The sequence below is a fragment of the Cimex lectularius genome, unplaced genomic scaffold (genome assembly GCF_000648675.2).
Source record: "Cimex lectularius strain Harlan isolate CLEC.00 unplaced genomic scaffold, Clec_2.1 scaffold19, whole genome shotgun sequence".
Classification (NCBI taxonomy): Eukaryota; Metazoa; Arthropoda; class Insecta; order Hemiptera; family Cimicidae; genus Cimex; species Cimex lectularius.
The window spans coordinates 427,672-452,133 of record NW_019392664.1 but is presented as its reverse complement, the minus strand read 5'-3'; the positions used below and the strand labels follow the sequence as shown (position 1 = coordinate 452,133).

General features: G+C 35.4%; 1 protein-coding gene across 4 annotated transcripts in view; it reads left to right on the top strand.

The window, feature by feature from the left end:
• The window catches only part of LOC106662191, a 269,680-nt gene that overhangs the window by 52,530 nt on the left and 192,688 nt on the right, over positions 1 to 24,462 (top strand). For 3 of the 4 annotated variants that reach the window (XM_014386066.2, XM_014386065.2, XM_014386063.2), the window contains exon 2: positions 23,597 to 23,636. The exons of the other annotated variant lie outside the window; for it this stretch is intronic. The gene's annotated coding sequence lies outside the window, so the exon portion shown is untranslated. The remainder of the gene's footprint in view (positions 1 to 23,596; positions 23,637 to 24,462) is intronic. 4 annotated transcript variants of the gene reach the window in all.

The following is a 24,462-nucleotide window of genomic DNA, read 5'->3' as shown; positions in this document are numbered from 1 at the left end:
ACAATGAATTTCATTTCATTGGAGTGTTGTTGGGTTTTGAAATAAATATAATACGGTTTGAATATAAATTTTTTAACATGTTGGATTTCATTATTTCCCTTCTCGGAACAGTGGACCGCTTAACGCCATATTACGGCTCATGTCTATTATGGTTATTAGGCTTTTTCACCATCGCTAATCTTTCCCGTGGAATTCGCTGAAAAACAAGATTTCATAGTGTGACGGCGAGATTATGGAAGGATCATCACAGATTCCATGTTACTCCGTTTTTAAAGCAAATCGACTCATTTCTATGTCAATCGTCAAAAATGTTTGAATTCTACAAAATTAACCGGTTTGCTTAATTATATTGGATGTTTTAAACGGTTAGTGCTTGGGCGGTTTCAAAATGAAATCCTTCGCGACAAACCCATCTCGACATACCTTGGCCGATTGCATATTAATAAGCAATTATAAAACGCTAAAATCACATTATTATTTGTATTTGAATGCTCTTAATCACACAACGGCTAAACTCTAAGTAGGTTTAGATTTCTCGCTCAGGAAAACTGTTTTCTAACCGAAATAAATGAGACTTATTTCTTAAGAGTTTTGGCACTAAGCAGTACACGATTCTAGAGTGAAGTGAAAGAGCGAGCTATCCGAATTTTAAGAAATAATACCTACCCAAAGACATTGGTTTATAGATTGTTAGCTTAATTCATGGAAGTTAACAAACAGTGAACAAACTTTAAATTTAATATAAATATGAACGACCCTATCAAAACCATTGAATTCCAGTGATTTCACCCAAGTTAAAAAAATTTGATAAAGAAATAAATATCCATCAATTGTTGTTACAGGTATAAGAATAAAATGAGTTGATTGCATATTAAACTCAAGGATATGGAAGTAAAGTTGAATTTATCGAATTTTGTATCTAGGATTTTGTGTATTGAATATCCAATCAAATACATTAGTCAAACAAAACAAAAAATATAATTTATGGTTATGTTTGTGATTGTTGTAATAGATCCAGATATGGTACTGGAATATCAACATATAACAAGTGGGCTTCAATTTAACTTCTGGAATGTTGAAATAATAGATAAAGAGTCTCGATTACTCAGAAGAAGGACAAAAGAAGTTCTACATTCAAACATGAAAAATAATAATTGTAACAATTAGACGGATTATTTTACTTTAAGTTCAATGCTTAAGTTCATTTTTTGAAGGTCTCATTAATTTTAAAAAGAGGCCGTTTTCTATAACGAGAGGAGAGCCTCTGGAATAAGTTCACTAATTTCGTGGTCCGCTTGACCAATTAATATATTACAATTAATTAAGGTTTTTAGTTGAGATGAAAAAAGTTAATGGCATCGCAAATATATATTCATAATCTTATATTTATATAGACTCTGATGATGACCTTAAAATATGTTGAAAGCTTGGTAGTAACATTTAATTTGTTTTTTCATCGTAATCCAGATTATTCGTTAATCACACAAAAACGTTTAAAGGCTTAATAAAATTTAACTTCCACTGTTCATCTACATATTCTTTTTTTAAAGAAAAATTTCAGTTCGGATTTTATGACCTCAGTAGCAATGGATTAATTGGACCTCAGTAGAATGCTGTAGAGGAAGGAAAGATGTTAAAAACCACTTCTTGAGAGGGCCATTATCCCAATAGAACGGCATTGAAAGCTCTGGAATTTGTACAGTCGTAAAAATTACCTACCAGTACGAAATGACCATATTGACCTCTTCATACATTTTCTTTGTTTAGTGCTCTTTATTACATTTTTTTCTTTACTGTCCGCTTCGTTTCTCATTATCTATTTATTACAAGGTAAAACGTTGGTTAAATTTAAATAAATTACAAAATTGTGCTATACATTCGTCAGTTCTACCCTTTGCCCTGCCTACAGCATTGTCTAATTTACAAAGACTGTCTTATAGAAGAAAATTAATCCTTAGTTTACAAACAAGCAATTAGATTATCCATCTATATCAGAAAAAACGGCAATTTATACTTGTCAGGAGTTTTGCACGAAGAGCCGACTGCAAAATTATTTCAAGGTGAAAGAATTTTTGTTCCATTTACTTGAGAACGAAGTTTCTTCAAAAAGAGACTTTCTTACAACCTTGCTTAAATTAAGATGTCACTAAGGGGGTTGAATTTTACCCCCTGATGTACCCTTAGCCGAACTTCTTGACCTTATAATAGTCCATTTTCAGTGCTGCATTCACGTTTTGGCCCAATCTCGCTATTATTTTAAGCTGGTAGCGCTGTTAGATAACAAAAGAATAATTGTTTGAGTTTTTCTATAAATTATATAGTTCAGAAGGGATAAAGTTTACCCACTGCTTAGACGAATTTACTCGACCTTGACGTAGTCAATTTTCAGTGTTGTTTTTACGTTCTGTACCACCTGATCTCGATTTATCCCAAAAGCTCTCGGCTTTTGATGTTTTTTTAAAGAAATGATAAGAAAGAATAATAATGTTTTAATAATTTTACAAAAATTAAAGTGTGTCGAAATAAAAGAAATGTTTTCTGTTGAGTTATTGCTAATTTACTCTATTGTCATAAAATCTGCATTGTTTTATTTCTATCGTCTACGTTTGACAAATGCGAGTTTTTCCCTATGAAAGATGTAAGACCTTGTTTTTATAATTTCTATAGTGGGACATAAACAACAAGGCACAACGGGTAGAATAATTGTTATGTTTATGCGATGTTATTGTGTTTTATGTTCGCCTCTCTTTCGACGTTTTATGCCATTTCGCCGTGAACTCTCAGGGACTGAAAAACATCGGTTGCATTATGCGTTTAGACAATAGTCTATTTTGCCGCTATACAGACGGGAAATAACCGTTCTCCCCCTTAGGGGGTTTGCTCATAAATATGCTGATCTCCTCGCAGACGACCCGGCTCATGTTGGAAGTAATCCTTCCGTACCTCAGATGCGCTTAATTAACCCAGAACTCGAAAGTCGGCCGAGTGGGCGGATATGCCTTAAAGGCGGCGGGTGTGGAGCGCCCCCAAGGACTTTGCCATCATCGCTTTTATTTATCTTGAGATTTAATCCTTCAACATTCCAAACCCTCCTATGAAAGCACACTTATGAGCTGTGATTACGGTATAAAATATTCAATACTATTTATTGTGAGATTTCCTCTTGGGGTATTGGTCTTCCTATTCTAGCTGTTTTGGACAGTCAGAAGCGTTTAGACTCTTCGCCAGCATCAATGGTAGGCTTGATTTATGTAGTAGCCCAGACAAACGACAACCCTAGTACTGAAGATGGAGAGAAGTTGAAATCTGACAGATCAATAATAGGGTGAGGATAGGCATACCAAAATGAACTAACTACAGATTCATTACCCCGCAGATTCCAAGAAAGAATCTCTCTTAAAAATAAACACTTCTTGCGATGTATTATTGGGATTGTCAACATGCCGTTACGCAGAAATTGAATATTACATTTGTCAGGCTCATCTCTCTCACTTCACTTTCACTCTTTCTCCCTCTCTCTCTTTCTCCCTCTCTCTCTTTCTCTCTCTCTCTCTTTCTCTCTCTCTCTCTCTCTCTCTTTCTCTCTCTCTCTCTCTTTCTCTCTCTCTCTCTTTCTTTCTCTCTCCTCGCTCTCTTTTTCTCTCCTCGCTCTCTCTCTCCCCCTCTCTCCTCTCTCTCTCTTATCCCCCACACTCACTCAACCTAATACTCAATCAACAACTAATCAATAATTTTTACACTCCCTCTTTGCCACAACACTCCCTCTCTCTTTCTTCTTTTTTCTCTCCCTCTCTTTTTTCTTTTCTCTCTCCCCTCTCTTTCTTTCTTGTTTTTTCTCTCTTTCTCTATAAAACCAATATTTATTGGAATATTTTAATAATTTAATATTAATTTACAATATTTTTAAAATATGGGTTTACACTCACTCACTTCTCCTCTTTCACACTACCCAAACATCTAGAAGTTATGAAACGATGCATAGCTTCTTGATCATTCTGCGCTCTTACATATTTTCACGCTTTATAACATGACACGGATATATGGACGGAATGTGTGGTGTTAGGCACAACATTTTAAATTTTGTACGCGTCGAAATTTCTCAATCCGAAATTCACAGCAAAATCCTCGGAGCTCCTTTTTTTACGTGTCTGTTACACTTACAGATTTAATATTCCTTTTGTCCAAAATGTCATTTTCTTCCATTATTCCCGAAACCCTACTAACCACCATAAATACTCAAAGGCATATATATTATGTAGATACAACATTTAATAGTTAGTTTGTACAGTGCTGATTGTTTGGGAATCATTCTTTCTCATTTTTTTAATTTCATCTACTATTTTTTTACTACTCTTCCTTTCGCCCGCTCTCATATCACTATCTATATATTTGTTAATGTTGCTATTTGTCTGTTTCTCTAACTATGCATTCCAGTCTGTATAGTATTTCTCTATCGTACAAACACACTGACACAAAAATACTAATATTAACGCACAATCCCTTTCCAGAAGATAATGAATGCTGAAACGCGTATTATGGAAACAAAGTAGCGAAGATAGGCGGACCAGGATGATAAAAAAACGACCATGTGTGCATGTTTTCATTTCTGTTCTTCTGAATGGGACGAAGTCTTGGCAACGAACTTATGTCGTTGAAATCCGTTGTTCCACGTTATTCCATGCCATACTGAAGTTATTTCTGACAGAAAACGTAATAAGAGCTGTCGGCAATGCCGTGGTTGACACGTTTTGATCTGGAGATTTCGGGACGAATGTCAAACGGTCTCGGAGCATTTTGTAACTTCGGTCGGCAGCGTCAGAGTTCCCACTTTTGTCTAAACAGGGTGTTTCAGATTTCTGGCAAACTCCATAAAAGTTTGAACAAGTTGCGGGTGGTGGTGGGTGGGAGGAGGAACTCAAAAAGTTCTATTTCACCGCGGGAAACATTTATCAACAACAACTTTGGCCTTTTTATTGCAATATTTAATTATACAGAATCGGATCCACCCTCTGGCATTTTCTTTCGCCTTTTATAAAAAAACGTTTGACTGGTTTCATGGTAATTGCCAAGTCATTTATTTAATGCGATTATCCTTATTATATAAAGAATTAGAGGAAATTTGTCTAGGTTTTTAAACACATTATGCATTGATTAAATTTGATTTATTTGGCTTTTGATAGTATAGGAATCCTATTTATTAATTTCATAAGAGTTTTGAATAATATTGCTTTTATGTAAAAGCTAAGAAACTTTTTTTTAAAATCAAAAATGTCCATCGATTTAAGCTGAAACATGTGATACATGTTCAGAAAAATGTGTCGAGAAGTAACATTGCAATTTATATTATTTACCCTCTATTTTCAAAAGTAAAAATAATGATGAAGCCGCTTAATAATTATTCCGTTTTTCGTCTGTCGCTATCGCGCCCACTGGAGGTCGAATGGCTAGGCGTCGCCATATGGGGTGAAATGTCAAGGTTCGTCTCTTCACGGTTCAACTTCGTTAATGAAACGAATTGTACGAACTTAGTCAAGTTGGCAATTTTGATAGCTCTCGAGGGTATCAACAATTCCTTATCGCCAATTTGCAGATAAGTGATATCGATCGCGGCACGAACCTGATCGAGACTTAATTAATTGAATGAACCGTATGCCCGAATTCCCATTTCACTCCGGATTGCTTGCCTCTGGAAACGGTGGGCAATGCGATCGATCCCGGCCGCCGGATAACGGGTTTATTACGATTCGGTACGGACTCCAGTCGCAGGGTAGGAATTATTTTAAAATACAGCACCTTAGCGGGAGGAGCAACTTTCTTCCGTCCCTGCCCTTGAAACAATTGTTTGCCCCGTCTTAACCCGGTTCTAAATTCGTCTAAATTAAGCCTAAACCAACCTTATTTTCCTTTGCAAGTTCTTTGACTATCACGGAATGCTAACTTTCTGTTGCTTACGACATTCTCAGTTCCTTTGTCGTCTACTCGGCGCTAAGTGTGCATTCATCTAATTGCCCATTGTTCAAACCTTGAAGGAATAGTTATAAACAGAAAATATCTCCCTTCGGATGTTTTATACGTGGTTACATTATTAAAACAAAATTATTCTTATGCTACTCAATTAAAATGAGATATAGTAGTGAGCATTTCTAACGAATAATTTTCTCTTGTGGAAATATAGTCCATGGCATTAGATGGCCTGCTACCCAACTCAGTACCTCGCGTTAAATATTGGTTTGGGCAAGGCTGGTAGTCTAGTATTTATACCTTTCCTTAAACAGGCTCGAGAAGTATGTCATCTGAAGGAGCAAGGTCAGGTAGAAGGTCTTAACTTAAAATGTAAAATTACCTAAGCTATCGCACCTCAGAACCAGCGCAGTTCCTTCTTTTCTTTTGATCTTACTTCTCCGTTAAAATGATGAACCATTGTTCAGAATAACTTGTCAGAAGGAACAGGTCGGGCGAGGGTGAGTTCGGTAGTATGTCTTATCTTAAAATGTAAAATGTGCGAACAGGCAGCAAACGTTTTTCTTGTTCACCATATTTCTTTCTTCTTTTCTTTTAGAAGTAAGGAAAAAATAAGAAAGAAAAGAAAGAATTCCCATTCATGGACAAGCTTCTAAGTTACAAATAAAAATATTTATAATATTTTTACAAATTCTTCCGTTTGATCATGCTTGTTATATCCATATTGGTCCCTCTATTCTCGCGTTTTTAATTGGTTTGGATTAAAGTATATTTAACAATTCAATAAAACCACAAAACCTGATCAATCAAAACCGTATGGCACTTTTACCCTTGAAACAACCCAGTTTTTCAAGTTATTCGGCATAAAAACAGATATATAAATTTAAAAAATGATAATAGCAGGTTACCGAGGATAAAAATCTTGTCCTTCTAGTGAATACATGCCGTATGAATAAGATTAAATTTAAAATGCCCATAAATTGTGTTAATAGCTTTCATTTGATGGATTCCCAAGTTAAACGTAAACCTCTTTTATCGCCACAAAACGAATTTGGGATGTGATATTTATTTTCAAAGCGTACAATAAAAGGAACCGATCTATCAAACTCCATTTCTTCGACGTTGACAAACGGCTAATGGAATTCAACTATTATCCTAGGAAGGTCTATGAGGCAATATCTATCTCGTCTAAAACATAAGAAATAAAAATAAAACATAAACAAAAAAAAATCCAAAAGTCAGTGTTTCAACGGGATTGATCGTGTTTTCCCTCAGTCACACGGGAATTTATTTTTATTTATTACAGCCAGGTTCCTTTTTGCTATTAACAGATCACAATACGTTTTGACATCAATTTTTCGATCGTAAAACGTGATTATCTCCTATTTGATATTATTGCGATTAAAAATGATGACCGTGAATTTATTGGAATTTATTTGTTATCGTTTGTATCTTCAGCGTAAGTCGCGTTCGCGTCATTGGTGGTACCATTTTCCTGAAATAGAGCGTTGTTTGTTTGCCGTATAGGAGTAAATAGTCCTATTTTTTGTTCCTTACATTTATTTATTTCTTTATGTTTTTGAATTGTCTTCCTGTGAAATGTTTTTATTAATAGCGTTATTAATAGCGTTGTTAATGGCGCTCAGCATATCGGAGGAAAATGAATAGACAATTCGGGTCAAAACCAAACAAAAGACAAGATTTTTCATTAATACCAACATAATTTTAATGAAAACGTACACAATCAATTTAACTTGATTTAAAAAGACAAATTGTATTAAAGTAAAGTTTCAGCCAGTTTAGACCGCAAAATTATCAAAGTGGTATACAAATAGGCGTAGTTCTACAGACCGTTATTGATCATATCTGGTATCCAATCTCGTTGTAGTAGCAAAAAACTAGTCTTTTTGAAAGCATGAATGCGAAATGTACCCGACCAAACGTATACAATGAAACATAAAAGGAATGACCCAGATACAAAAACCCAACAACTATCTTGAAATCGACCTTTAATAGGATCATCAAAAGATATCGACAAAGGCGCCTTACCCCTAGCCTAGCCTCCCTCACAATATAAAGAAAAGAAAATATGTAACTGTTTTCGTCTGTTGTAAATACGAAGGCGTCTGGCAACTTAAAATGTTAAATTTGTATTAACATTTTATCACTTAACAAATATTATTTGTTGTTCGGTAACGTCCTGGTATTAGTCTACAGTAATCTATCCAATTGAGGGCAGTTTCACTCTGCGGAAGAATGGTAAGGCTTGAAGGCTGAGGACCAGTCTATGAAGAGGTAATTCGCCAGTTCAACAAAAACAAGTTTGCCGGTGATGATAGTTTGGTCGTTTCTGATCATTTTGGACAGCGTGGTTTGGTTTGGCAGATGCGTATATATATCTTCAGTGCCTGATATGACAAAAGCTGTTTGTTTATTCGTTTCCGTCCACCCTACCATACTAGCTCAAAATAACGCACATTGAAGATGGTGAAATACCAAAACCCGCCTGACAGGATAGTCGAATGTGACTAAATTATAAAATTTCTTCATGGGGTCTGTGCGATGATGAACCATTTCCGATCATTTTGGTACCTGTCTTGCTCTTGCAGACAAATTTTGGCTTTTTAATATCTTCAGTCCTCGAGGAAACAGTGAGGATATGCAGACAAAATGATGGTCTCCCTAAACTGCGTAATTTCTGCTGCTTTGAACTTTATCGCATTCCTGTTTACCTCTGTGATGTTTGACTTTAGGTCATTGCCAGTCAATTGCTTCGTCGCAAGCTAATACTCATCATTAATTATGAATAATCCATCATAGTATATTCCATATATTATATGTTATACTATACCTTGATGCTTGTACTAGTTTAATTACCGCCTTCTAATATACACCGCGGCTTGAATCATTTTCAGCCGATTGATTTATCCATTACGGTCCAGGCCCGCTTTCATACAAGTTGAAAAGACATAGTTGAAAGCCTGCTCTGAATCTGCCGGGGTAGAGTTTCCCGGGGGAGCTTACGATCGAACAACCGCCGCGCCGGGAGGCCATTCATCACTTGACATAGATATCGTCCTCGACCGTCGTCATATATTCCGACTGATCTCTTCCCACCTCTCCAATAAAGAGGACACATTGCGTCCATTAATTTCTGCCTGTTGTTTTTAGCTCAACTTTTATAAGTGTTGGGGGCGAGCTTTAAGCCAGCCCCCGTTCGACCCCGGCTGGGGCGATTAATCAAGCCCTAGCCCCAGTCCGCTAGCACACGTAGTAATTTTAGTATAATAGAAACTGATGATTATTAGCGCGTTCTGCGATAACCTAACTTGGATGCGAAATAAATTAACGTAAAAATAGAACTAAAACTGACAAGAACATGATTAAAAACTAGAGCAACTAAACTAATTTAGTAAACATATAAATGAAACAAAACGATCTTATATAAAAACAAATGATCGTCAACCAAATCCATTTACCATACTTCTTGTACCTTCTAGTCCGTTTTAATTGTGCGTTCATTAATTTTTTCAAAGCTACAAAAGACGATTGTTAGTCATGAACATCGGCAAATATCTGCCAATAGATTGTTTCCTGGCACACCTGGCAACATGCACTTTTAGAATATGAACGCAGCAAATTCGTTTCTAACAAAGTAATCACACTAGGCGGTTTGTCTGTAACAAAATTGAAAATGAAAATTTTTTGCAATATATTATTGTCTGTCAACATTGTCTCTCTCTCTCTCTCTCTCTCTCTCTCTCTCTCTCTCTCTCTCTCTCTTTCTGTTTCTCTCTCTCTATCTCTCTTCTCTTTTTTCTTTTTCTTTCTGTCTTTCTTTTATCTCTATTATGTTTGTATCTGTCTATTTATTTTTCTTTTTCGATATTTTTCCCCACTCTGCGCAAAATTTTATCTCTCGTTTCTTTCTCGTGCATGCACAATACAATATTGCTTTTTCGCCGAACTTTCTGATCATACGCGTTTTTGTATTTCACCGTCATCATCGATGATGAGATGGACATGTTCAACAGAACAGACACATGTTCAACAAGTCGCAGACCAACCAACTGTTTACGCTGAACGATGATTTATGTGCACAAATCATTTTAGGTTATTTTGCAATATTAAGTCAAAGTTAACCCTAGATGAATGAGTCGTAAAGTTTTCATTGTATTCTTTACATTTTTGTTCCTTCCGATTAAACAATCCAATACGTGTAATTAATGATGGCTAGAGTATATAATTAATTGCTGTCTTGATTGATTTTTTTAATGCTCACTTTTTGCCGTGTACTTGGGGGTACAAAGGTTCCGATGAGAGATAAACCGGACAAAAACGTGAATTTCAATCGGAACCGAGCAGTAAACAAAGCCTACTCGGCAGATGACAGTGTAGGCAGGTCCATCGAAAAACGGCATCAATTCCGTCGGTGTTGAGAAGGGGAACGGTCAGCGGTTGATGAAAACAAATCGGAAATGAGGCAATATCCAATCGATTTTCACCGCGCATAAATTCAACACCTCTTCTCGTCCTGTGCCAAGATCGGCAAAAGGCCGTTTTGGGCACAATCCAGTCCAACGGCATGTCAACAGCTGATTTCGCAACATGCTATCACGAACGAGTATTTATTATTTTTTAATTGAAAAGATTTTCAAATGTAGGTCAAAATTTTCTCGAATATTACGCTCTTCTAAATTATTATGCCTTTCAACATCGTTTGGTAACATCAAATGGAAATTTCACAAAGAACGTCAGGGGATAACTAGCGAGAATGGAAATAACATAAATAATCAAAATTTGCCGAAGTCATCATCCTGGTTTTCAACATTTGAACACGGTTTCATTGAAAATACCGAAATGAGTCTGACGCAAATAGCGATCGTAAGGGAATATCGAACTTGAGACAAAAGCGTCTTGTAATGTTTATAATTAATACCTTAATTGCACGACGTCCTTGAATACAGCTTTCATCATTGTTAATTATAATTCTGACACAATCTGATCATCTGTTGTTAAGGTAGTCTTCTATCCGAATAACAATTGACCTTAGATATTTTAACATAGCAATTAAAGGACGTCATTAATGTATATTCCCCCCATGTTATTGTGATTTAATTTGGGTTTTTAGGTTAATGAAATGCGTTGTTAAGAAATAAGTTGAAATTTGTTCCTTTCCCATTTTCCTACCGACGACAGTTTTGGTGTACCAGACGAATTTCGGGATTTCGTCTCCATAAGTGGTGGGTTTGGTTTGCACGGAAAAACGTACAATCCAAGTAATGCAAATCGCACGATCTTACAAAGCAAAACAGCGAAGATAGTACACCACAAGAAGATCGGAGATGACCAACAACAAGTTCATTACCCTCAGATCTCAAGAGGAAATCTCTCTCTCTCTCTTTCTCACTCACACTTTCTCTCTCTCTCTCACTCACTCACACACTCTCTCTCTCTCTCTCTCTCTCTCTCTCTCTCTCCCACATTACTCAAACTCCAAGAAGTTACGATACAGAACTTCTTGATAAACGCTCCTCTAATGTACTGTATCAAATAAAAGTCGGCTATAACACGATATGGACCAAAGGATTGAATGTGTGGGGTTAGGCCAAATATTTCAATTTCCTCCGCATCCAGACTGATATTGAAAACAAAATCATCGTTGCTCCTTTTCTCCTTTCCAACGAAGCTAACATTTACAGAATTCAATATTCCTTTTGACAAAGATTTAATTCGTTTTCATTATTCCCCAAATACTCCCAACCACCATAAACCCTCAACTGCAAATAAATTTCGACGAATTTCCTCTTCGCAGACTAAAGACGTAATGTCCATGGGATCTTCTATATATTAATATTATGCAGGGTGGGCGACCAAGACCCGAGCGGTTAAATGCCTGGGTCGACTCGTACCCCATCCGTAAAAGGTCCGGAACTTGGTCGGCTCACGTATCCTGCATGGACCTGTTCACAAACCCCAAGATTTTGGACTATTTAATCTCGGGGAGTGATTTGCCAGTGATCCTAACTCGAGCAACTGTCAATTGTTCAACCCCATACTGAAATACTGTCAATTGTTTCTCGACTTTTTCCTTCCATCTCCAAACATATCATTGTTACCTATTTGAAGGTAACAATAAACAGTAAAAAAAATCATCTTTGGTCCGCATATTCAAGCTGTTTGCCCTTATTCGGACACGGCATGGGTAATTTCAGCTCGTGGCTTCTAGTCACAAGGTCACTCCAGTGATTCATGCGTTTCGCACAAAGTGATTTTTTGTAAATCTGACTTCGCGGTGTGAAGTCACGCTGAAGGCGTGCCCACATTTATGCTTTTTATGCATAAGATATCGTACAATTCATAATGATCTACCTCATGATACGCACTTATTCGATTCACAGCTGAATGGCTTGATGAGTTACTCATTATGGGCCTCTTTTCGAACCGTATTCATTAATTCCACTCGTTTAATCAATTCCTGTAGGAGCCTGCCTCAAACATGGTACCGATGTCTATATACGCCCTCGTTGACCGGAATACTCGTCAGCTATAATTAGAAGATGGAAAGAGGGTGCGGAGAAAAACAGATAAATACGCTGGTGTAGAGAGTTGGCCTCGACCCACGCCTGTTTCTTTTTTTTCTAATGGGAGGAGGGAGGACCCCGAAAGTCCCGAGGAACCGATCCTTACCGATGTGACTAGATAAATAATCATTTAAAACCACTTAAATGCACCTCTCTAAGGGGCTATTATCTGTTTGAGACCATTCGACTACAATTTAAAACGTTCCTACCAAGGAATCTCTGATATGGAAATACCATAACCTTGGTAGGTTTGTGTTATTCTTTGATCTTTAAATAACCATTTGCAGGGATTCGGCAAATATGTCTAATCGGAAAATTATCTTGAGATAAATGGAAATAAAAACAATTTAGTAAACGCAAACTATCAATACTGGCCAGCCAAAAAACTTGACAAATTATTATTACCTCAGTGTAAACCTGCTAGCATAAAATTATCTTTCGATACCACTCATTATTTCTCAAACTTACCAGATTGTCAGTGGTTATATGTTTATTGTAATTAGCAGAACTATATTCATTTCCTTTATTATGATGCCACATGTTACAAATTTTGCTGAAACAATTGTTCATGTATATAAATATNATATATACACAATATTTTTTATATTTTTAACATGTTGTATACAAAAACGTGTATGTAAGCCTTTTCTTCTTGGCCTCAACCAATGAGACTGTTGGCATTTAAGTCTCATTGTCAATTTGATTTCGGTATCAGCCAGTCAACAAAACAGTCGATTTAAGTTTTCGATACCGACTTCTCAACGAATCTGATATTTTATCAGCTGTCAAGAAATCGCCAGGTACATTTCAATATCAAAAATAAACTTATAAAAATAAATTATAAAAATTAGTTGATTTAAAACTAGAAGTCAATAAACATGGTTGATTTGATATTGCACTACCAGTCCGTCAATGGAACGTTCCTATTTTACGTTTCAGTATCACTAGTCAACGAAATAGGCTATTTAATTTTTTGCTGGCAACGATAGTTGAGTGCAGTTGAGCTGATCAATCAAAACGGTTAAATCAGTCGAAAACTAGGTATTTCTGAACTAACCCAGTCCACAGAACAATGTATGTTTTCTCCTACCGGTCAACAATCATACAACCCTTTTATTTAGATACAATCAGTCATAAAATTGTTTTGAAGTTTGATATTTTGATATTATTGAGTCAGTATAAGTAGTAAATTCGATATTCTAGTATGAACTGGTCGATGAAATAAACAACTAGATATTTCGATAGAAATGGACAACAGGAATTTCAATACCACCCAGCAAACTAAAAAGTCACTTTTTTTGCTATCCACGATTCAACAAAAGTCGGAGTTTTCTAAATTTGATAAGTCAAGGAAATCGATAACTATATATTTCCGAACTAGCTAGTCAACAAAATTGCTAAGTATGAAATTTTTTTACTGGCCAGCTAAGGAAATTTTTATGCAAGAGCAAACCAGCAAATAAAATAGTGAGTTAGATGTTTTGGTATTTTCATATAAGCGAGTCAGTACAAATTGCCAATTTTATATTCTGGTATTGTCTAATCGGCAAAATATATAAATGGATATTTTGGTTGTTATGGACAAATTGGAATTAAACTACCAGCCTGTCAACGAAATTAATTAACGTATTTATTTTTTGTTTGTTAATGATCAACAAAATTTTTATAATAAGTGTTTCGTGATCGAACATTCAAAAAGATCGGCAAATTGTCATTATTGATCAACGAATCAACGAACTATCTAACGTGATCTTTTTGTATTAAAAAAAAGCTTTTTTATTTAAGGGTCAATGAAACAGTTATTTAGATGTTTTTGTATTTTAATATTAGTTAGTCAATCGATATTCCAGGATTAACTAATTCACAAAATAAACAACTGGATATTTCGGTTGAAATGGGCAATTGAAATTTCAATTAAATGGTCAATTTAATTTTTTTTGTTATCAACGAGTTAACGAAATTTAATGTGAGTTTTTCGATTGACCACTCAACATAATTGACAACTGTAATTTTTGTACTAGCCAGTATACGAAATTTAAAACATTTAAAGCCAATCATTCAATAAAATAGTCAGTTGGGTTGTTTATTATTGCAGTACCAAATGAGGCAATATGTAATGTAAATTTGATATTCCAGTATCAAATAGCCGACAAGAGGGCCTCGAATTCGACCTTGCACGATAGGGGTTCTCGGTTCGAATCCCGGCTTAGCTCTTGGAATTTTATTTGAGATTAAATTAGGTGAAAGTATTGGAAAGTTCTGCTAACCCTCGTCCGCGAAACCCAACGGGTTGGACGATAAGCCCCCTTGTATGGCAGGAATGACAAGTATTTAGGTTTCAACCGGTCTGCAAAAATGTCAACAAGTCGACATAGTTTTTGGGATCCTGATAATCAACAAAATAAACCATTTGACATTTCGGTTATGTAGTTACCAATATTGGATTTTTTGTTAAATTAAAGAAATTTATGAATTTTAAGTTTTTTTAAAAATATTTATACTAGTTTTTGAGGTCCGTCTATTACGATTATCACTTCATTGTCCTCGTGATATTATTATCAAGAATTTTCTAAGATGTGAAATTGTTTTTGATCGTTATTACGATAAATGTGTTTTTATTAGTCTATTTGAAACGTATAATTTGTAATTATTAACACTTTAAATGTTTGACCTAAATGTGTAAATTTGTATTTGCACTCGCATCTAGCCTTTTTAGTACGGCTACTTCAAACGAATTTGTATCCCGTATATAGTTGCCAAAAATTACAAGAGAAGTTATTCGATGACAGGTCGTTGAATTTTGCATTATAAGTGGAGCATACCTACCGTAAACGGCGTAGAGTTGTGAGACCCTTCATGGACGGTGCATTACGGAGTCATCGGCGTCATTATTTATGTTGGTTGGGAACAGCGTTGCCGTCACTACGCCCCAGGGAACCAGCATAAGTTCTATTTGTGGGCTATTCGGCATATTGAATCCTGTGGTTATCAAAAGCTTTCAGATTCTTGTGGATATGTAGGATAAGTGATTTCGAGTCGTCCACCTGCTCCAGTTCCATAGATTGTCGCCGTGGATATTTTCAGTGTCTTTAACGGCTTTCTAATTATAAACTTGGCCTTTCTCACGGAAGTATCTTTTTTTTAACGAGAACCCCAGACTGGCCCACTACTAAAACTCGGGGTTCTTATAAACCATATACAAATGGAATGTGGTTTGGTGCGATTTTTACTTACAGTTTTGTTAAATTGTTTATTTTTGTTTTAATTGTGTTGTTAAATTTCTTCTTGAGGTTTTCGGCGTGAGAACCTCACCTCATAAACCTTGGTCTTCAGACGTGATTCTCGCCATCTTCAGTGGTGGGTCTGTGCCGTTCGGGAAAAACCAATCTCATTATTGTATTGCCAAGTGTGTTTAGTTTTATTGTCTCATTCATTTTATATTTTATGATTAATTTTTACTTAGTGTACATCCACGTGAAAAAGTCAGCGCCTTTTACAAAATAACTAGTTTTTAAATGGTACATCATTATATGATGCACCTCTATTAGCAATCAAAACAATGGAATGAGTAATCAAACCGGGTCATTCGACAAGAGGGAAATGAAGGCCCAGATGATAACGGTCATACGGTTCCAAGTATCTATTGCCGGGTTTCTACATCGTCAAAACAGCATTGATTTAAATTAAAATTCTTTATTTTTTTAAGGTCAACCTAGTCGAATATTCTCAAAAAGTTTTATCTAGTGTCGATCGGTTCTTGGAACGTCTGTGACACCGTGGCAATGGAAAAATCGCAGTTTCGGCTCTGACTCCGGGGGTTTAACGACTTCCCTGCTGACGAGTAGTTTTACGGCGCGGTTAAGCTTGACTCACTGCAAATAGAGTTTAGCCTAATCTCTGTAAGCACGATCCACGGCTTTATTCCACAGTGTGGATCCGGGTAAACAGGGCTTTCTTAATTTTACGAGACGGTAGGTCATCGACCGCGGAAAGAGAAGACGAGAAAAGAAAGTCAGCCTATGTGCATAAATTCAATTCAAGACGTTTTTATCTCGAATGTAGAAAGTTGGGGATGTTGACTCCTTTTGTTTTGACTTTTTTCTTTCTAACATCAGCCGGTCAGTCAAACAATAATCTGATTACTTGTCATACTTGCTTTTGAAATAATAAATAAACACTATCTCCGGATTCAACAATTAAGAATTATAATGACATAAAATCCATTATCTGCCAAAGTGACTGCCACTCAACATTTATGAGTTAATAAATTAGACTAGGTATAATTATTTTGTAATTTGCAATGAAATGTTTTCATTCGTGCAAATTTATCTCTTGAGAGATGAACTGCTTGATTCTCCAGCGGTATTAATTCTCAAATTTTAATGAAAAGTCGTTTTCCTTTTTTTTTCTTTTCTCAATCCTTCCGTTAAAGAAGTGTGCCATTGCATGGAATATATACGTTGTCTGAAGGAACAAGGTCATTTTGGTACTTTGAAGTTCGATTCTATGTATTTTACTTTCAGTAGAGCTTGGTTTTATTGGCAATTTCATGCAGACAAAATAATTAGACGGACTCACCACCAATGAATAAGTTTGGCTATAATGTTATCTGTCAAAAATAGCACTTATTAATTTTCACTTCAGCTTTCGCGTTTTCAAATGCTCCCAGGTGTTCAGAACCGACCTCCTGATAACCATTAAGCAATCCAGAGAGATTCCTAAAAAGTATCATCTTTCTTCCAGTATTTATATCTTTGCATTAATAAAGTGGGCCATTCTTTGGACAAGATTCCTCAGAAGGAGCGAGGTCAGGTGAGTGCGTTTGAACCTGGCTATCACCTATTTACGATAAACAATTAGTCTTCTTGAGGTTTGAGGGGTGATGACAGTTTGATCGTCTCCGACAATTTGATCTGTTTACCGACCCAGTTTTGGTCTGTCAAATTTTCACAGTTTCGCTGTCTTATTGGGCCCTTTGGAAGTACCAAAATATAGGTGGACCAGGATGATAGTTTACAACCAACTCATTCTCGCAAGTCTTTTTGTTGAGGACTGCGAGATGGTAAAATGCATTCTTCTCCAATCCATATGTTCCATCTACATTCGGTTTGGTCTGTCCTCACGTTTCCACATTTTACCACTTTTATTGAATTTATTTGACAACATCTGCCAAAAAATAGTTTGATGAAATGATCGAAAACGATTAAACCACATTATCAATTAGTTGTGCTATATCTGCCGTGTTATCTGTCAAAATATTTTTATTTTTATTTTTACTATTCATCTAGCTAACTTATCTTCCAATAATCCCAGGAATTCCGCGCAGACCTCATGATAGGCGATTGGCAATCAAAATAACTTCCATTTATACCATTTTTTATACTAACTTAAAGGAATAAGCTATTGCTTGCGAAAGATGGTAATCAGGAGGAGTGAGGCATGAGCTAGTTGCCTGAAAACGTAAAATCTGCGAAAGAATAATAATGTTGGGGTTACATAATTACACACAATTTTTTTCCTTTTCACGCAAACTATCGGATCTTGAAACCGCTCGTAGCATATTCGGAACATATGCCTTTAAAACACTTATTGAACAAATTTATACTGAGTAAGTCCTTTGAAATTTCTTTAGACACAATTATTTTGTTTTTACCTTAAAATCGCGGGTCTATGGCAGGTTCAGTAATTTTATTGAATTTTGGCAGTGGCGGTTTTCGGCAGAGAAGTAAGATGAGCTGATAGACTCGACCGTGGACTTTTCTATCTCTTCACAATCCGCTCCTTGTTCACTTCTTCAAATTTATTGACATAGCGTATGGTTTCGAGCACAGTACATTTTCTTCTCTATCTGAATATTATTCATACATGACATCAATGAGATGCCAAAACACTGTACGTTGCGTAATGTTTCAATACAAAATGAAGGATTAAAATGATATCACAAAACGGAAGGCAGATAATATATTTTCACGAACTTCTCTCTAAGTTAGACGCTTTTTCTTCTCCCTGCATGAACAAGTTGAATTGTTTTAGAACAGGGTGTGAAGACGCAGGGAGATTTCTCCCCCAAACTTTTGAGACTTAACCCCTAAGAATTTTTAAAGCGTTGCCTTCGATGGCACTGAACTTCCTACAGGTATCAATTGGAATCAATTTGTCGCATCGGCTTAAGCCCAACAAGGAGGCTGATTATCACAAAACACCTGAAACCAATCCGACTGATTGTGGAAATTAAGCCGACGCCGAATCAAATGTTCGAAATCTATATGGTTACACAACGTCCGATGATGACTAATTTGATGATGTTTAAGTTATTACTAGAATTGCGTGTATACTAAACATTAATTTTTTGTGATTTTATTACAATTAACTACTCCTAGAGGGATGAATCGTCTAAATAAATGTTTTTAAACCGCGAGCATTTTGCTCGATTTTTTCCAAATAATTACAGTTTTTCTTACACTATCTGCCGTTAATTTTTTAATTAATTTTTAAAGATGTTATCATTGTAGGACTTTTTTCAATTTCGAAGTGTCATATTTTGTATCACTTTCTTCGTTTGTTCAATTACTTTCTAATATTAATTATGCGCCAGTGATTTTATCTATTAACTGTGCCACTATTGCTTTCTTTTCCTCGTTTTTTTTGTCACTACTCCCAGTTGGGAAGCTCAAAAGTCATGTGTTTATTTATATTAGCAATGCAAAAAAAGAAAAATAATAATAATAAAATAAATATAAACACTGCCTTTTTCAATTAATTAATCTTTTTTATGCAAGGTTTGGTTGAAATAAAAAAGCTAGTGTCACGAGCGGGATTCGAACCCACGACCTTCGGCTGAATACGCCGCTGCTCTAACCACTTGAGCTATCGTGATTTCGATCTATTCGGACACCAACTCCCCATCTCAACCTACAACCTATCGAATTTTCCCACCTTTTTGCCATTTTTCAACTAAAACCTTACATAAAAAAGATTAATTAATTGAAAGAAGTAATTTGGTCAGTAGACCACTAAATATGATGGATTTAATAAGACATATTTCTTGAAATTGACGTTAAGGTGCGTCGTTAAGGTTATAAACAGGGAAATGCAAGATGCCGACATGTTTAATATTTGTTCAGTCCGCCTGCGTCAAACGCTGTATGATGTCGTTTACTTTAATCCGTTTGTTAAAAAGATCAAAATTTTCTCGTAAGACGTGTTAAGTATTAAGTTCAGAAATAATAAAGAACAATTTTAATGTGCAAAGAACTACTTCGTTTACAAAACGGAAAAATCTCTGGCCTGTGCTTACGGATGAATAAACTGCTTTTCATTACTTATGCAATTATTTATTGTATACTGCTATTTGGATTTTGGGGAGAGACGACGAAATAATCATGCTATTTGGCTAGGCGTTCTAACAGACACCAACCCTTCTAAGAAAGCGGCAAATGCTTACACTCTTGAGTAATCTGCTTCATTGGCAAATGAAAGACATGATGTAGGTCATGCTTATTTACATTTTATATTTATTATTATTTTGTAATGTCTGCAATTTTGCCATTTATCTTTAATTTTAGTGGGTTTTTTCATTTTTATTTTTAAATCACCCTCCCTTCTATTTTCAACTTCTTTATGCAGTTAGACGTCGTTAAAACAAAAGTTTTAAATGCTAAAGGTTTATGTAAATAATGAAAGAAGATTTACCTAGGAATAAAATTAGATTTGACAAAATACGTAATTTATAATCATTAAACATATTAACATCATAATCATCACAATATGCCTCCCGACTATTTTAAATTGAAGTGCGAAAGACAGCTGCGCTTTTTAACCTTCAACTAATGTCTAGGACTATTGACGTTTTTACTTTATTTTCTCTCCTGGCTGACCAATTAGTGTAAATTTATGTGTCGAAGAATTATCCTTCATTTCTTATCTTTTTTATTGTTTATGTTTTGGTTTCTATAATTTATTTTGTCCTGCTGTTTTAATCTTTATACAACGTCAATAGGGTTTTCGCGTTTTTTTAATGTTTGTTATGCCTTTTTTTTATTTCTAAAAATAAAAAACTCTCACTCAGTTTAATCAGTACATGATAATTTGTCGCCAATCACCCCCTTTTATCTTTGTTATTTTATCGTTACTGTCATTAAATCAGAACGAATTTAAATACAGATAAATTCATTTTTTATTGGCGCTTTTCCTAGAAATGAATTGTTTCGTCCCTTTTTCCTCCCATATTTTTCCCCTTATCGAAACCGGCGTTTATATTCGCCTTCCAGGCGCGGCCTTACCTTCTCCCTCTTTCAGATTATCTGTTCACAGTCGGCTGCGCCTACAACTGAAATCGTTACACCCTTATCTTTGGGCATAATAACTCCAGCATTAGCCGGTTTAATTTTCTGGCGGAGGGCCTAATAAATAAATCCGTGCATATTTATTTTTCTGCGGTGCCAACGGTAAAGAGGTGATTTATAAACGGGTACCGAAGAGTCCAGCTCAATACCAAACGTACACTTTTATAGCAACACGTTGAGAATAATAAAATATAAATTGCCTCCAATAAATTGTTTTATCAGATCGAACGTCCTGTTATGTACGTCGTAACCTGTTGATAATCATCATAATATCGGCTTTCTTTACCATCAGTGCCTGCGCGTTTTCTTTCGCGTTCGTCCTTTTTTCGGTAAGCCCTGGCGAAAGTCAAACGTGTGAGTGGGGAGGTCTTTGTTCAGTCCGCGTCCTTCAGGTCATGCGTGAAATCTTTTAAACAGTTAACTTATAATAATAATTACTACTATTAAGTCGTTAACCTTACAAACGGAATCTATTACTCAATTTTGTTTATTTCTTACTTTATTTACAATGTTCTCTTAAGGAAATTGAATGGAGATAAATACTATAACCACTAATTTATTTGGTAACGGATAATCCTTGCAGAGGGCTTATATATTGCAATACAACAACTGTTCCTACCTCGCTCTTAGCCCTGTCTTATTTTTTAAAGAAAGGTCATAGACTACTATAAAATTGAATTTAATTATTCCTTTACTCTCTTTTTTAGGGAGTAATTTTTACATATGGTCAACAGTTGTGTTTAGCAACAATACAATAGTGTTCATATTGTGAAAAAATTTAATTCACAAAAAATAAATACATAACACGTCCCCAATTGTTTGTGTTACGTTATTATGCGTCTGTAAGGATGTACTTATCGAACAGCAGTTGTTAATTCTAGATGTAAATCACGGAATCTGCCTTCCAATTAACGAGCTTGTATAAACATGCCAAGCTTTAGGTGTATATATTTTGCGTTCCTCAGGGTATTACAATTGGTAAACAACCTTTTTTTTAAATGATTATTTGGAAGTCGTGAGATGCGGTCTGGTGTGACGTAGGTTTTAGAAAACCTTTTTCTTTATCGTACCAACGTTTCGATCTTTATTGAGATCATCTTCAGGGTCTGGGATTTATAAACATTGTTTCAATTTTACAAATACATGTAGGATGTGGAAAAAATGAATTTATACAATGCTAGAAATTTTTAATTCAACCAAAGTATTTTTACTCACTCAAAAAGTTTGTTTTCTGTGTAGATGTGTCATCCTTGTATGTCGTGTTGAGGGTCCCATATTGTGTAAAGCAATGATTGCAAAAAACCCAAACAAAATCCTACAACACTGGTTACCCAGCATTCTGAACACCAACAGAATTTCGACTTCAACAATCCAAAAATATTACACATGGAACAAAACAAACATAAACGTAACTTTTTAGAAATGGTTTACATAAACAGGGATCAATTACAGAACAGACACATTAAACTCAGTGCAGCTACACTAATATCATTAATCAAATTCAATATCAATAGCATACATATATCATCATCACATCACAGAAAACATATAATGTAACACATAAAACATTCATCACATTCCATACATCAAACATTTCTACATAGTCTAATTCTTCAACAATTTGGCTTTCCTTTCCCTGATTATCCCCGTCTATATAATCATGGAAGGATACCAGGCCGAACCATTACCAATTTTTTCCCATTGTCGGCTCCTTTCACCTCAAAGAAGCCGTCTCCTCATATAAAAATGTCTTTCTATCCCGATTTCCTTCCCCATCCCTTCAAAATCCAACGTATATAAATATAAAACATGAATATCTTACTGGCACCCTCAACACGACACACAAGAATGACACATCTACACAGAAAACAAACACTTTGAGTGAGTACAAATACTTTGATTGAATTTAAAATTTCTAGCATTGTATAAATTCATTTTTTTCCCACATCCTATATTTGTAAAATTTAAACAATGTTTATAAATGCCAGGCTCTGAAGATGAGCTCAATAAAGATCCAAACGTTGACACGTCACACCAGACCGCATCACACGATCTCCAAATAATCATTGGCTAACGGTCACTAAACACCACACATTTTTTCATCATTAATATACCACGGACTCCAATAAAAATAGCAAAACGTAAGTACAATTTATGAAACAAATTTAAAAATATCTGAAAACTCGAGTTCACATAGACTCGCCCATAAAAGTCCTTAGTTGTGAAAAGTATGTATTATTATACAAGTATAGTAAATTTTATTAAAATTATATAACAATTATTTATAAAAACGTTTAGAAACAATTATTAAAAAACATCCCTTTATTAACCTAAAACAATAATAAGGTGCAGAATGAAGGCGGATACTCGTATGTAATATATAAGTTCTGGAAAGTCATTGTATGCATCGTGCATAATCTTTATAATTTCCTTGGCGTTCAATTGTAACAGGAAATTCGTGATATTTAGCTAATTTCCTGGTTGGCTTTCGCGAGGAATTAAAGCCCATTTCTTTTTGAAATCACAGCCGTGTTTAATCTTAGGAACGAATTAGCCGGTGGGGTAGGAACGGATTCTAGAGGAAACTTCGGGTCTTTGACCCTCCGACAGAACGTGGTCTGTCCCCGTGTTTACACCCTGTGACCTTAATAATGTATCGTGATTGGTGTTTTCTCGCAAATATTGAACCCCTTTTTTTTGTTTCAGGAAAGGGAACCGTATCCGCCACGCCGTTCAACAAGAGAAGGTATTTTTTTTATTTCACTCTCGATTTAGGCTAAGAGGTGGAGCATTCGACTCTGTAATTGCAGCGAAAGCTCGTTTTATTCACCACGTTGTTGTGCGTATTCAGCGAAACGTTGACAGAAAATGAGGCCAGCCGTACGCTTCTTGAATTATTACCGGTCATCAATAAAGATCGGATGTGAGCGTTGCTTGAAATTAAAGACAAAAGTGGATCGTCGACTAACAAAAATATCTAAAATTAAATTTTCATATCGCCCTTTTCAAGTTTATCTCACGTGAAAAAAATGGGTTACGGGAAAAATTTTAATGACCTCAATTTTTTTAATTCCATTTATTAAAAAATATTATGGTATTCAACATACCGCATATGTCGGCTAATATAATAATGACTAATGTTAACCTTTATGCACAATATACGTTATTGGCATATTTGTCTAAGAATAAATTATCCTAAACGATAACGATATCTAACTGAACTTCATAAACATGTAATAGAAATCGATTTTTTTAATTTCTAACCAAACGACATACTTTCGTTTTCTTATAATAAGATTATTATTCGCTGTGTACATTGACCTACTTTCGACGAGACCGGGCGGATCCCAATATTAATAACAATGGATATAGACATTTTGTAAACACTCTTGAAAACAATCTTCTCAATTGCATCCCGTTTGTTTTCAAAGTATAACACGACAATAGATTAGACATTTTTACATTGTTTGACCATTTTTTATTGTTTCACTTGTAAGGTATGTTTTTTAATATGTACACTGTTTTAACAAATTCAGTCGGTAACTATTCGGAGATCGTGAGATGCGGACTGG